The sequence below is a fragment of the Lutra lutra genome, chromosome 4 (assembly GCF_902655055.1).
Source record: "Lutra lutra chromosome 4, mLutLut1.2, whole genome shotgun sequence".
NCBI lineage: Eukaryota > Metazoa > Chordata > Mammalia > Carnivora > Mustelidae > Lutra > Lutra lutra.
The window spans coordinates 132,776,252-132,791,373 of record NC_062281.1 but is presented as its reverse complement, the minus strand read 5'-3'; the positions used below and the strand labels follow the sequence as shown (position 1 = coordinate 132,791,373).

Sequence of the window (15,122 nt, the reverse complement as noted above, 5' to 3'; positions counted from 1 at the left end):
ATCTCCCACACCACTCCTATTGGAATATAAGCTGAGGACAGGGTCTTTCTCTATTCTGTTCACCACCGTATCACTTACACTCAGGCTTAGTAAAAGAACCTGGCATATAGTAAGTATTCAATAAATATCAGGGGAGTGAATGAAACATTTTCATTTTTGCATATATTTTCTTTTAGAGAAAATTATAAAATTTATCTTAAATACTTCTCATCTTGATTTTACCATTAAAAGTGATGAACATGAATCAGGCAATTCTACCATATATACTTGAGCTTCCCAAACATAAGGGAAAAATTAATGCGGTATACATAATTAGTTTGGCAGGAGATAGCAAGAAGAAAGTGTTCTGCTGCATATGTTCCAAATACATTAAAGTTCAAAACTGAAACATTGTGATTTTTCTTGAAAATTGGCTAGATTTCTATTTTGAGAGGGTTCCAACGGTGCGCATTCAAAGATCAGATCTTCAGCTGTTACTGATTCATGCTCACAGAATGGTGAAAGTTACTCCTCTTAAAATGGAAAATATATCTTCTCTTTTTTCATAACTTAAGATGACTAACTTACATTAAGTTATTACCAATCACCTTTTCTGTTATAAGCCACTATTAAATAAGACTGAACTATCTCTAAATCTCAATTATAAAGGTATTCCTTTAGGCCATTTATTTGATTAAGTTAATTTTAATCTATAAAATTAAATGATCATTCAATATCTATACAATGTCAATGTTATAAAGAAGCATAATTTCAGCTTAAAATTATAAATTCAGGGGTGCCTGGGTAGCTCAGTCAGTTAAGGATCCAACTCTTGGTTTCGGCTCAGGTCATGATCTCAGAGTTGTGGGATCAAGTCCCACATCATTCTGGCTCCTTCCAGGCTCATGCTCAGCGGGGAGTCTGCTTGGGATTCTTTCTTTCTTCCTCCACCTCCACTCCTCTCCCTGCTTTCTCTCTGTCTTTCTAAAATAAATAAATCAATCTCAAAAAAATCATAAATTCAATCAACATCTTTCTTGCAGATAATTTTGAGCCCCCATATAATTACTATAACCCTCAGTTAACATAACATTTTAAAAAATCATTTTATTTGTGGATAATCGATTAGAAAAACAGGACTAGAAAAAAACAATTTCAAAGGTTTAGAAGTCCAACCACATATTCTTATCCACTGTTTCTAAAACTTAAGAAATGTTCAGAACTCTTTCCTGGAGGGAAAAAAAAAAAAATTCTACGTGGTCCGGGTGTTAAATTATTTGTGTAATGAAACTTACATATATAAATGAAAGTTAACTCCTTAGGCTTATGGTTCTTATAAAACTACAAATAAATACAAAATTATAAATCACATTTTAACAAAACTACCAAACTAATAATACTCTAAACACATTAACATTTGAAGGAGGATATTATTTTGCTAAAACTAACTATATAAGTTACTACTACTGTATTTAACAGGACAAAGAGATAACATCAGGCCTGGTACTACACTTCATTTTTTCCCCTGTATTTTGATATCTACACTACAATATAACTCGATAATACAGAAAATGTTCACAAAAGTATGTTGTATAAAATGCAATTCAGAAATTCCTGTTACATTACTTGACTTCAGGGATCAGATCTTATATTTAAGACTCTGTCAATAAACATTCTTTGAACGTCAGTTATTATGAAATCTAACTTGTTGACTTCTTAAAGTGTCCTTTTCACTTGAATATCCAGTTAGCATCCCAGCAGTTACTTAAGTCTTTACCGAGTAGATATCAGATCAATCACTGCTGGAATCAAAACCAAAGAAAATAAATCTACATGAAGACATACTACTACATTCCTATAAATAATGACAGCAACTTGCTTTGTATCTTAGTAAAATTAAGACAAAATTCCTCAAATATACCCAATTGATATAAAAATGATATTCTTACAGTCTGGCAATCCTATACTACCATGTGTGGTGACTCAACTCTCACACTCTATTCAAGGCCCTGCAAAACCTACATCACACGACAAAGCATATGGCAATATGGCCTTCTCTCAACACAAAACCAAAAGAAAAAGTGAGCACAGAAATTGTATAAAGTTCAAATTGGGTTTGAATCCAAACAATTTGCCGGTTGTTTGTGTGAGTTTCCACATATTTTATTTTATTTTTATTTTTTAAAGAGAAAGCACAAGCCAGGGGGAGGGGCAGAGGGAGAGGTCAAATCTTAAGCAGGCTCTGCCCAGTGCTGAGCAAGGAGGCCGGGTTTGATCTCACTGCCCTTGAAATCAGACCTGAGCCAAATGCAAGAGTCAGACACTTAAGCAACTAACCCCCCAGGCCCACTCCACATATTTTAAATCATGCATTCCTATTAGTTAAAAAAATATGAGGACATATCTATGTATATCTACTAATTTGTGTGTGATATGTATTTGCTACTTTAAATATACATAATGAGGGCACCTGGGTGGCTCAGTGGGTTAAGCCGCTGCCTTCGGCTCAGGTCATGATCTCAGGGTCCTGGGATCGAGTCCTGCATCGGGCTCTCTGCTCGGCAGGGAGCCTGCTTCCCTCTCTCTCTCTGTCTCTCTGCCTGCCTCTCTGTCTACTTGTGATCTCTGTCAAATAAATAAAATCTTAAAAAAATATATATACATAATGAGTATTAGTGGAGCATAACTTCTTTCCTCTTATAGATTAAGTATATTCTCTTCCCTTACGACTCTTTGGTATCTGGTTTAATACCTTGATCAAGAATACCCTTATTGGGGATGCCTGGGTGGCTCAGTTGGTTAAGCGGCTGCCTTGGGCTCAGGTCATGATCCCAGAGTCCTGGGATCAAGTCCCACATTGTGCTCCTTGCTCAGCAGGGAGCCTGCTTCTCCCTCTGCCTCTGCCTGCCACTCTATCTGCCTGTGCTCACTCTCGCTCTCTCTCTCTCTGACAAATAAATAAATAAAATCTTAAAAAAAAAAAGAATACCCTTATTGTGCTTATATAGATTTTAAGTACAATTAAAATAAAAATGAAATTTTAAACCATCTCAGAAAAGAAGGCACGAAGCACAATTTGAGAAACAGGCGGGGGGAAAATTGTCTAAAATAAATATATTCCATTATGTTTGCCAAACATTAAAGGAACAGATAAACCCTGCATCAAGGCTGCTAGGCCATTCTTTTACTCACTTCCCTAAAGTTCTTCCTTGACCCAATCACCAATGGGTTAAAAAAAAAAAACGCCCATTTTAAATAGATGAGTAATTTTTCACTTCCCTACATCATTAGAGCATGACATTTCAAAAAGCGTAACTCTTCATTTATTAATAGGCTGGTATTACCTTAATAAAAATTTTTCACTGAATTAAATTTAAATAAATTACTGCGTTGGTAAAATCGTGTTTTTAAATGTTCACTTAAAACTGTATCCACTCTATAGCCATGCTACCAATCAGATAATTCAACCTGAGAGCATCTTTAGCTCCTAGAACTAGGATCACCAGCTTTATCATCGGTAATATCAACATCCCAATGTAGAATAGTAGCTGAAATTAAGGCAGCAGGAGATCTGAGAATCACAAGGATCTTTGATGGGCTCTTAAATATCTGGGTTTCTGCTCATAGATGTTGCTTCCCCCTACCCCCCAACATAAATTATTCAGGATACTCTGTAGATTATTGCTTCTGTAGCAAAGCAGAGACTATAGGACCAAGCAAATTTAACAAATTTTGTTGTTAAATCATTAGCTTGATGCCAGAATAATTTACTTTTAGGCTTTTCACCTCCTTTTCTTCCATGTCTAGAGGAATTTCCAAGTTAATAAATCTCATCACCAATGTGCTGTGAAACTAATCATAACAAATCTGCTAGCCACAGGTACTAGACCATTAGGATTTTCTGAATTACTTTCAATTTGCCAAATGTCAAACAAGTGGCATTACTAGACTACAGGATGCCAAGTATTTTGTACTTACATTATTAGAAATAAAGCTCAAAAACTGCATTGCAGAGACAGGAAATCAACAGCAGCAGACATGTCACATGAAGGTAGATCTAGCTAGTATAATTATACATTATTTCCAAGACGTGTATTATTATTTCCCTATTTTACAGGTTATGAAACTTAGGCACACAGAAGTTAAGTAACATGTCTCAGGTCACAAAGCTAGTAAACAGTAGAGTTAGGATTCCAATCCACTTTGTTTGACATGATCATTTATTTGCTTTTAACAATCCTGTATTGGGCGCCTGGGTGGCTCAGTGGGTTAAAGTCTCTGCCTTCGGTTCAGGTCATGATCCCAGAGTCCTGGGATCGAGCCCCGCATTGGGCTGTCTGCTTGGTGGGGAGCCTGCTTCCCCCTCTCTCTCTCTGCCTGCCTCTCTGCCTACTTGTGATCTCTGTCAAATAAATAAATAAAATCTTAAAAAAAAAAAAAAGGAAAGAAAGAAAGAAAAAGAAAACAATCCGGTACTACCTTAAGTTACATGAACTAGGATTTGGAAGGATATAATCATGTGTTTTGTTTTATATTGATAATTTAATCAACTCAGGTGATTAAGGTAAATGCATGAACTCATTATTGCTGTTCAATATTTATAGCACATAACTGATATAAAATAGGCCCTTGAAATTCTAAATGGAACCATCTAGAGACCTTAGCAAATTTTCAATTAAAGAATAGCATTAGAGCATATAATTTCTCCTTTAAGTACAGTAAAGTATAACTCGAAATTTTAAGTACCCACTTGAATTCAAAAATTGGAGAACAGAACTTCGGAAAGGTACAGAGGTTCATGTTCTACAGTCTCCAATCAATTCCCAAAAGCCCCTGACTCTTTTCTACAAAAAGGCAATGGGATTACATCCTGCTGCTGGCCCTTCCCTCACCAGGTCTTTTCAACCACTAAACCTCACACTGTCACTCTCAATCATCTGCACCTACATCTGTAGCCTATATCTAAGCTTCCACTGCTTCATCTCTGCTTCCAAACACTCTCCAATCTTAACCACTTTTCGTATATGGGGGAGGAGGCAAGCAGCAGAGATGCCTCACCAACACCCTTTTCCTTTCCCATAGCAAGTTTTTTTTTTTTTTTTTTTTTTTTTAATCTTTTCCCATTTTCCATTGCTCAACTTCCCACTAACTAGTTTTATTGACTTACTCAAGCACACCAGCGTCAAGGCTTAGAATTCAAATCTGTACATTTTATTACCCAAATTACAAGTTACTGTACTTCTCGACCATTATGGATGCCTCACAGAAATGGTTAACAGTCAGGGCACCTGGGTGGCTCAGTGGGTTAAGCCTCTGCCTTCTGCTCAGGTCATGATCTCAGGGTCCTGCAATCGAGCCCCACTCAGCTCTCTGCTCGGTAGGGAGCCTACTTCCCCCCTCCCCTGCCTGTCTGCCTACTTGTGATCTCTCTCTGTCAAACAAATAAACAAAATTTTTAATAAAAAAAAAAGACAAGAAATAGTCAATAGTCAAATAAAGAATGTTGCATTAATGAATGCCACTGATCAAGCATAATATATTTTTGTCAAAATGCATAGGATAAAATTTTTAAAATCTTGATATTTTGCATATACTCCATCATAATGGGAATCAATATGTACAGTCTTTCACATATTCTCATGTTTTGTTTTGTTTTTAAAGATTTTATTTATTTATTTGACAGACAGAGATCACAAGTAGGCAGAGGGGCAGGCAGAGAGAGAGGAGGAAGCAGGCTCCCCACTGAGCAGAAAGCCCAATGCGGGGCTCGATCCCAGGACCCTGAGATCATGATCTGAGCCGAAGGCAGAGGCTTTAACCCACTGAGCCACCCAGGCGCCCCCATATTCTCATGCCTAACAGAAATTTTACTTTTCTTATTTTTCTGTAATGATCTGCACCGATATAATCATGTCTCCCCAATTCAACCACTTCACATCAAGTACCTTGGAGTCTTGCTTAACACCAGTAGATTTTAACAGTCTATATGTAAAATTTTTAGAATGCCATAAGCGCTCTCCTAATACTTGACCACAACACCTGAATTGCATATTTTGACTGAAAAATACATGCAAATACCCACAATATGTCTTCTCTGGTATACTTCCATTCTCAAATAACAACAACAAAAAAATCAAAAGGTCCTCCTAACTTTCTCTGGACATTAAGCAAAAGAGTCAGATATTCTTTTCATCAAGAGAACTTGGAGGCTGGGCGCCTGGGTGGCTCAGTAGGTTGAGCGACTGCCTTCAGCTCAGGTCATGATCCTGGAGTCCTAGGACCAATCCCACATCAGGCTCCCTGCTCAGCAAGGGGTCTGCTTCTTCCTCTGACCTTCCTCCTCTCATGCTTACTCTCTCTTATTCTCTCTCTTTCTCAAATAAATAAATAAAATCTTTTTAAAAAGAGAGAGAGAGAGATTTTGGAAGCTTGTGCTTCTGAGGTATCAGTTTTATCCTTTTTTTAAAAAATCTATTTGCCAAAGGATAAGATAGAGAGACCAAACACCAGTGAAGACTATTTTGTTACCACTTTGCTCTTCGATTTCATCATAAGAATCAACTTGGACAAAAATTAAAAAGAAAAATATAGAAAGAGTGATTAACTGGAAGATAATAATAAATCTCAATTGAATGTAATTCAACAATTTGTTTTCTTAAAAGCAAAAAATAGTGTTCATTAATATGAATTTGATTTAACCACTCCATATTGAATTGTACAACTTACCACAGTATTTTATCCAAATTATCAAATATATTCATTTTAATAAAATTATCAAAAAATAAGAGTATAAGTTATAGAAAAATGCAAATAAGGTAAGATTACAGAATGAACCACTGTACTTCTCATTTCTTGAGAGTAAAAAAGAAAACAGATTTAAATTCAGAAGAGCTATGTCAAACAGTATGGTAGAACTTCCAGAAACAAATTCGAACACGGATTTTTAGTAGACAAGCAAATTAAAAACAAAAGGGGAAGGCAGAATTCTGAGTAAGGAACTTTTAAAATTTCTTCCAGTTCTAACACGGAAGTGATGATTACTAGTATTTAAAATGTAGTCACAATATGCTATAGGTAATGGGGTAGGGACAGGATGGTGGAAACAAGTATTTGCTGAGTTGACTGTAACAGGCACTGTGCCGCAGTCCTATCAGATACTTCATCCTCACTAAATCACAACAATCCTGAAGATTACGACTGTCTTCAATCTAAAGATAAGGAAATTCACTGAGGTCAAACCACTTGCCCAAAGTTACAAGGCTGGTAAGCAGAGGAGTTGAGATTTTATTTCTAAGCCCATACACTTTCCATCTATTGCTGCATTCTTTGGCACAATGGAATACCCTGGCTTTTACTCCACTCCCAAGTAATGAGCAAAGTCAAACAACAACAACAACAATAAACCTTTGGTAATTTCTATACTCACATCAACAAATACTAAAGGGACATCACTTTTCCTCATAAGAATCACAACTTAGTATTCCTATTTTCCATGGCTCTATGAAATTTATGTTCAAACTTCATTACAAACATTTTTTAAATTTTAAATGAATCATTTAATTACAGACCTATGGATTTTAAGTCTGTTTTCACCTTTAAAAACTGGGAAAAATCTCCCCCAAATCTTTTTAAAATTACAATAAATATGATTTAAAAAGCCTGGGCACTGGAATGTTCTAATTTCAACTCTTTCTCAAAACCCAGTACCAGCCCAGTGCCCCAAGGAGACTTGCACAACCTCCCCTGCACCTGGCCACCACGGACGCCCTGTCCTGTAGCAGTAGCCACTGCCACCTGTGTCACTGCCACCTCGATACCCACTGTAGGATTAAGCTACAATCTTCAATGAGTAAGTATATTCTTTTCTATCATCACACATTTATGAAGTTTCCAAAGGACAGAAAAAATTACTGCCAAGCACAGTGTGACTTTTATGAGGGCAAGAGAACTAGAGAAATTCATTAGCACTCTAAGAAGCCACAGAAGAGCAGTTAGCCTGGCCACAGAAGTGTTGAATTGAAATCTGCAAAGCATTTTCCACTTCTGACCTAGATGGGGTAAGCCTCAGTGTTCTTCCTTTCCATTGCTCAATATTAGTGGATTGAAGATTTCCTGCCTCTTGTTAGGAGGTTCATTTCATTTCCCATTACTCCAACTATACTCACAGCACTGAGAATTTCAAGTGGAGGTTTCAAGTTTCTTTATATCATTTCTATATGCAATTTTTAAAATTAGTTCATAACTCTAACGAATATTTTAAACTAAATGAACATGACTTAAATGAACTGTTCAACTTCCACGGCAGCTAGCTATACAATATATTTCTTATTATCTACAATCCAACCAAACATAAGAAGCATGGCATTACCACAATAATAAGAGTATAGAAAGCAATATATGACACTGCTCTTATAGAAAAGGAGATATCCATGGCCTTTTGATGAAGCTGTACCACCATCTAACCAGATTACTGATAACTGGTTAAGTCTTGCAAAAATCAAGTTTTGAGAAGAACCTGGTTGTCGTGCTGCTGTTCGCTGGTTACAGGCCATGGGAAAGCTCCAATGCTTCTGTGCTTAGGAATGAAACATAAAGATGCAGTACAGATCATAAGACAAAAGCAGCCATGGAGCTTTAACATCAAGCAACTTTTGTATTTAGAGAAGTATCACTATAGAATGTGTCTGTGCCGCAGAGACATCAATGGCCAATAAAACTGGGATGCCTGGAGCTACTGTTTTGGAAGTGGAACTTCAGACGGAACCTAATTTGCTGTGCATATTAGCCAAGAAGTTGGCTTGGTGAATAAGTCTAATGAAACTTCTATAGGAATACTGAAAAAGCAGTTTTATCACATTACATGCTGCACAGAACCTCTATGTTTGGGTTACAGCCAACCTTTCTGGACACTTAACAGTTCAGCAGTTAAAATTTCCTTAACATTTGTACCAGCTGACCTTTCCTGAAATCATGCAGTACAGAGTCTTAAGTCTTTAAATCTATTCCCATGCCAGAATCTTATCAATACATAAGACATACAGACAGATCAGGTACCAAAATATTCAATATAAATAACGCTTGTGTATTTTTAGTATCATATAGAACTAAAACCTAGGAACTAGGAACATGCTAGATCTTATATGGTTCATTCTTTCAGTCATTTCAAACACTGGAATCAAAGACTATATGGTTATTTGTTTGCTCACTTTATGTTTACATTGCCCACATTCATACTAGTATATATCAGGTTAACATAACCACTGATTTTTTATCAAGTTGTACAGTGATTATTTAACGCCTTTTTATAGATCTCACTTTGTACTGATATGGAAAACCTCTATCTTAAAAATCTGCATTGCACAGAAGCACACCTTTAATGCCTCCAGGCAAAAAAGTCTTACAGTTAATTTAATGGTTGCACTCTTGGGTGCAACTTAACAGAGAAAACCTAAAAAGGAACGAGAGAAGGTTATTCAGTATTTCTAGTATGATACTATCTTTGTCTTATGCAGAATATGTAGAATATGTTCTTTAATTTAAACATTTTTTAAAGGTAGAGATGCTTTATTATTGTAGCTATAATAATTCTTAATCACAAAATTCTTATTATTTTTCCATACCTATTTGAAACTGTTTACCAGCTGTATTTTTATTAAAGTATGCCTTTTTTCCTTCTCTTCCTAATCTCCCTTGCAAAAAAAAGAAGTGGGTTTCGGCTAGTGGAATTGAGCATTTAATTTTTATATGCCTTTTGAGCTGTGTAACTCAGTATTTAGATATTTGATAATTTTTTATATAATTGATAAAACAGTGATGTGTATTAATGTTAGTTCAACCATATACTTATATTATCTTGTAATGTGTAGTTACAGGTCCATGAGAGAAATAGTTTGTCAGGATTCACCAGGTTGTAAAAACCCAGTGTGGAAGCTAAACATCTAAATAAATAGTGAAATGCAAAAAAAAAAAAAAAAAAAAGACAATATCTAAACTACTTTCCTAAGAACAATCTACTAAACAAAAATCTTATTTGTATACGAAAGCTAACATTTGAATATTTATTTTATCAAATGTAACATTATAAACAGAATTCAATGAAATGCAGGAAATTGAGTTGGATTTTATTTGGCTAGGATAAAACCTAAAATATATTTGTTAGAACAAAATCCCTGTTAAGGTCTTATTTGATTGTCCTTTGCTTCTAATACAGAGGAGAAAAACTGACATTTTAGGTGAATTAAGTTCTGATTAATAAGGGTTTTACTTTCTAAAATAACAACTGAATTTCAAGATTGGAAGCCTTGGGCATGGATATAATGTTAAATGAAAGTCAACAGGTGGGCGTTAAGGATTTAATGTCAGGATACTTTTTACTGAATTGAGTAACCTCCTGCTTATGCTCAGGTCAAATCCTTAGAAACTAATATAAAAATATGTGAGATATCTTTTCTCCAAAGAAATCAAATTATGTCCACAAAAGTTAATTTCACTTACCTTTTTAACACTTCAGAAAGAGTCAGATATAACGTGACAGAGAATTACTTTTTTTAATCAATTCTCCATTAGAATACTCAGAACTTTCTTAGAAATACTTATTATTACCACCACTTTCCATGGTGAAATATCAAGTTGAGTGCGACTTATTTTGTGGTCACTCCCATTGCTACCACCCAAACACTTAACGTTTTTTCTTGGAGGCCACAGTTTACTCTTCTACACTTTTCTCTTCCTATATCCCCACTTCAGTTTAAATCATACAAACTGACAGGTGTATTCTAAACATCACAGACTCTCAACATATATTTATTGGTTGGAAAAGGGAAAAAGGTAAGAAGGAGAAAAGAAGTAGATTAAATTAGTGCATATTCCACCCCAACCCCCACCAGTTGCCTTCCTCCCTATTTCTCAGACCAACCTAGTACCCATCCTCAGTCATATAACCTCAAATGCAACAGGCATTTTATTGGTTCCCCCCAATTTTTCAATCTACTTTAGAAAACATCAGTGTAATAAATGGAAGGGTCAATAAAGATACATTAGAACCCCCAAATTAATTTTATTCCCTCTCTTCCAGTTTCTATGTTTCCCTTCTTTTGGCAACTTCTGCTAACCTATGTAAATTCCTTCTGTCTCAAAATCAAAAATTTGTCTCAGTTCTAAGTCCCCTCAGTCTATGCTCCCTTTCTCCTTCATTCCCAGTCAACATCCTCCAGTCACTTTTCCTACTTCCTTGCTTCCCATTAACTCTTCAAACTATTGTAATCCTCATTCTACTCATCTAACTCATTAGGAATTGAGTGCACCTCTTACGTGGCATTATTTTCTTGGCCAGCTCTTCTTGGGTTTCATGATTCCTCACTTTTCCAGTATTCCAAACACTCCTATCACACCCACTTGTCTTCTTGATAAGATCCATTAGACATTCAAGATGACCATACTTGGCATCAAATTCAGTTAGAAGAAGAAAGAACAGGAAGCGTTTGCCAGTAAAGCAGGCAGACTTAAAAGATGGCCCTAAAAGATACCCATGTCCTAATCCCCAGAAACTGTGAATACATTAACTTTAAAGATAAAAGCGACTTTGCAGATGTGATTAAGTTAGGGATCTTGAGATGGGGAGGTTACCCTGAAGTATCTAGGTAAACCCATGTAAATCACTGGGGTCCTTATAAGAGAGAGGCAAGAGAATCAGAGTCAGCGAAGGTAATGTGAGAGCAGAAACAGACAACAGAACAGTCACTAAAGATGTTATGCTGATGGCTTTCAAAATGGAGAACAGAGCCATGAGCCAAGGAAAACAAGCACCCTCTAGAAGCTGGAAAATATAAGGAAACAAATTTTCTCCTAGAGCTTTCAGAAGGAACACAGATCTGATGACACATTTTGGACTTCTGATGTCCAAAATAGTGTGCATTATTTTAAGCCACTCACGACAATCTATGGCAATATACGTAACTGTCCAGGACTTTCTCTTTCAAGTCTAAGAGGCTGTAGCTAACAGCATGGCACAAGTGTACATGTGTATGTGGTCCTCCCAAGCTATTCTTTTTGGTGCCTCAGATGGTAACTCAAGGACGAGGTAGTGAGACTTATACGGGTGGGCAGAATATCCACTTTGGCTTAGAAACCTCACACCCAGCTAGAGTCAACATCTTATGCAATACCTCCATAGACATACTTTTCAGGGTCCCTCCAAGGAACAAATCCAGTTAGAAAACTCCTCCCACTCAGAAAAGCCCAAAGGTATGGCCTTCTCAAGCAATGATTGATTCATTGATTGGTCCACTTACAGTTATCTAATCAATTTTACCAAAAGCAATGTTGCCTACCTTTTTATATCCAAAAGAACAGAGTTACAAAGTGAACAAAAGTCAATTTTTTTTTTATATTAGAAAAGGGCTTTGTTATTAACCCTTTATCCACACCCTAATATGTACTCTAGTTAGGCTCTCTTATTTGTAACGAATTACTAAAACTAGTTCAAAGAAGGAAGATGAATTATTAGCATGGCATATAATCCAATGAAAATTCAAGAATAAAGCCTTACAGAGACCAGATAGTAGTTTGAGACTGCAATAATAAAAACCTGTGAAATGTTACAGATCCCAGTGTTTTGCCACTCATGTGAGTCAGCTCTTCTACAAGCACCTGCTTCTTTCTCCTTTTTCATTTTTTTGATGGTTTCCTTTGATGTACAGAAGCTTTTTCGTTTGATATAGTCCCACTTATTGATTTTTGCTTCTCTTATCAAATTTAAAAAATCATCACCAAGACTGATGTCAGAATTTACTGCCAATGTTATCTTCTCAATGTTTTATGGTTTCAGGTCTTACCTTCAAGTTTTTAATCCATCTGGAGTTGACGACTGTGTACAATATAAGTTGTGGTCCGGTTTTGTTCTTTTGCACGTTGCAGTTTCCCTAACATCACGTATCGAAGAGACCTTCCTTTCACCATTTTATATTCTTCACTTCTTTGTTGTAAATTAACTGACCACATATGTGGTCTCAATTTTGTTCCATTGGGCTGCATATATTCCCATGCCAATACCATAGGGTTTTTGAGTATTATAGCTTTGTACTATAGTTTGAAATCAGGATGTGTGATGACTCCACCGTTTTTTTCTTTCTCAGAATTGCTTTGTCTAGGGACGCCTGGGTGGCTCAGTTGGTTAAGCAGCTGCCTTCGGCTCAGGTCATGATCCCAGCGTCCTGGGATCGAGTCCCACATCGGGCTCCTTGCTTGGAGGGGAGCCTGCTTCTCCCTCTGCCTCTGCCTGCCATTCTGTCTGCCTGTGCTCGCTCGCTCTCCTCTCTCTCTCTGACAAATAAATAAAATCTTTAAAAAAAAAAAAAAAAAAGAATTGCTTTGTCTATTTGGGGTCTTTTGGGGTTCCATACAAATTTTAGGATTGCTTTTTCGTCTGTGAAAAATGTCACTGGAATTTTGATACAGACTGCAGTGAATTTGTAGATTGCTTTGGGTAGTACGGTCATTTTAACAATATTAATTCTTCCAATCCATTAGCACAGAATATCTTTCCATTTATTTGTGTTCCTCAATTTTTTTCATTAATGCCTTATAGTTTTCAGTGTACAGGTCTTTCACCTCCTTGATTAATTCCTAGGTACTTTATTATTTTTCGATAAAACTGTAAACAGGATTTTCTTTTTTTTTTTAATTTTTATTTTTTATAAACATATATTTTTATCCCCAGGGGTACAGGTCTGTGAATCGCCAGGTTTACACACTTCACAGCACTCACCTTAGCACATACCCTCCCCAATGTCCATAACCCCACCCCACTCTCCCAACCCGCCTCCCCCCAGCAACCCTCAGTTTGTTTTGTGAGATTACGAGTCACTTATGGTTTTTTTTTTAAGATTTTATTTATTTATTTGACAGACAGAGATCACAAGTCGGCAGAGAGGCAGGCAGAGAGAGGAGGAAGCAGGCTCCCTGCTGAGCAGAGAGCCTGATGCGATGCGGGACTCGATCCCAGGACCTTGGGATCATGACCTGAGACGAAGGCAGAGGCTTTAACCCACTGAGCCACCCAGGCGCCCCTCACTTATGGTTTTAAACAGGATTTTCTTAATTTCCCCTTTTGATAGTTTGTTATTAGTATACAGAAACAAGAGACTTTTGTACACTGATTTTATATTCTGCATCTTTACTGAATTTGTTTATTAGCTCTAACAGGGTTTTGTTGGAGTCTTTGGGATCTTCTGTATATACTATCATCTACAAAGAGTGTTTTACTAACAGCCTGTACCCTCAAATACTGTGCTAATTGCCTCCCACATAAATTATGATTTCCTTACATTTACACAATCCTTGGAAGCACCTGAATTTAAACTGACTTATAACTGACTATAAAACAAACATCCAATAAGACTATTTTTTTTTTAAATTTTGTTTATTTATTTATTTTAGAGAAAGAGAGTGAGAGAGAGAACACATGAGCAGGAAGAGGAACAGAAAGGGAAGGAGAGGAATGGGAAAACAACCTAGAGCAGACTCCCTGCTGAACATGGAGCCTGACTTAGGGCTTGATCCCATGACCCTGAGGTCATGACCCCAGACAAAATTAAGAGCCAGACACTTAACCAACTGAGCCACCAGGTGCTCTAAGACTATGTAACAAGGTAATCACAAATACCCAGGAAATCAAGTTATCACATGTTCTGATATAAATACTAGGTACAACACACCAGTAGGTTCACTTTATTGGAGGTACCAAAGTGAAAATAAAAATAACTTTCTAAGTTATCTTCAAATGGAAATAGATGAACAGCTCTAGAGAAAGCTCATTACAAGACAAAACTCTGAAGATCAGCTATTATAATTTTGGTAAGGTTTTAGATTATTGTTTACATTAGTAAACTAAGTATATTATCATGCAAACATCAGCTTCATAAAGCATATCAACATTTATCTTTATTTTTAATTAATTGCTTTCACTTATCCTTTTTAATATTTTACTTATTAATAATGATGAATTGGACAACATAGTATAATATAATCACTATAACCAGAATTCTAGTGTTATGTCTGCCACCAAACAGTTGTTAACCTTAAAGATCACATTACCTCTCAGGAACACATTTTTTTCATGGACAAAATAAAGGTTTCTCTGGATT

General features: G+C 36.3%; 1 protein-coding gene across 2 annotated transcripts in view; it reads right to left on the bottom strand.

Moving 5' to 3' along the window:
- Positions 1 to 15,122, bottom strand: part of PIGK (phosphatidylinositol glycan anchor biosynthesis class K) — a 125,524-nt gene that overhangs the window by 88,606 nt on the left and 21,796 nt on the right. The window lies entirely within an intron of this gene.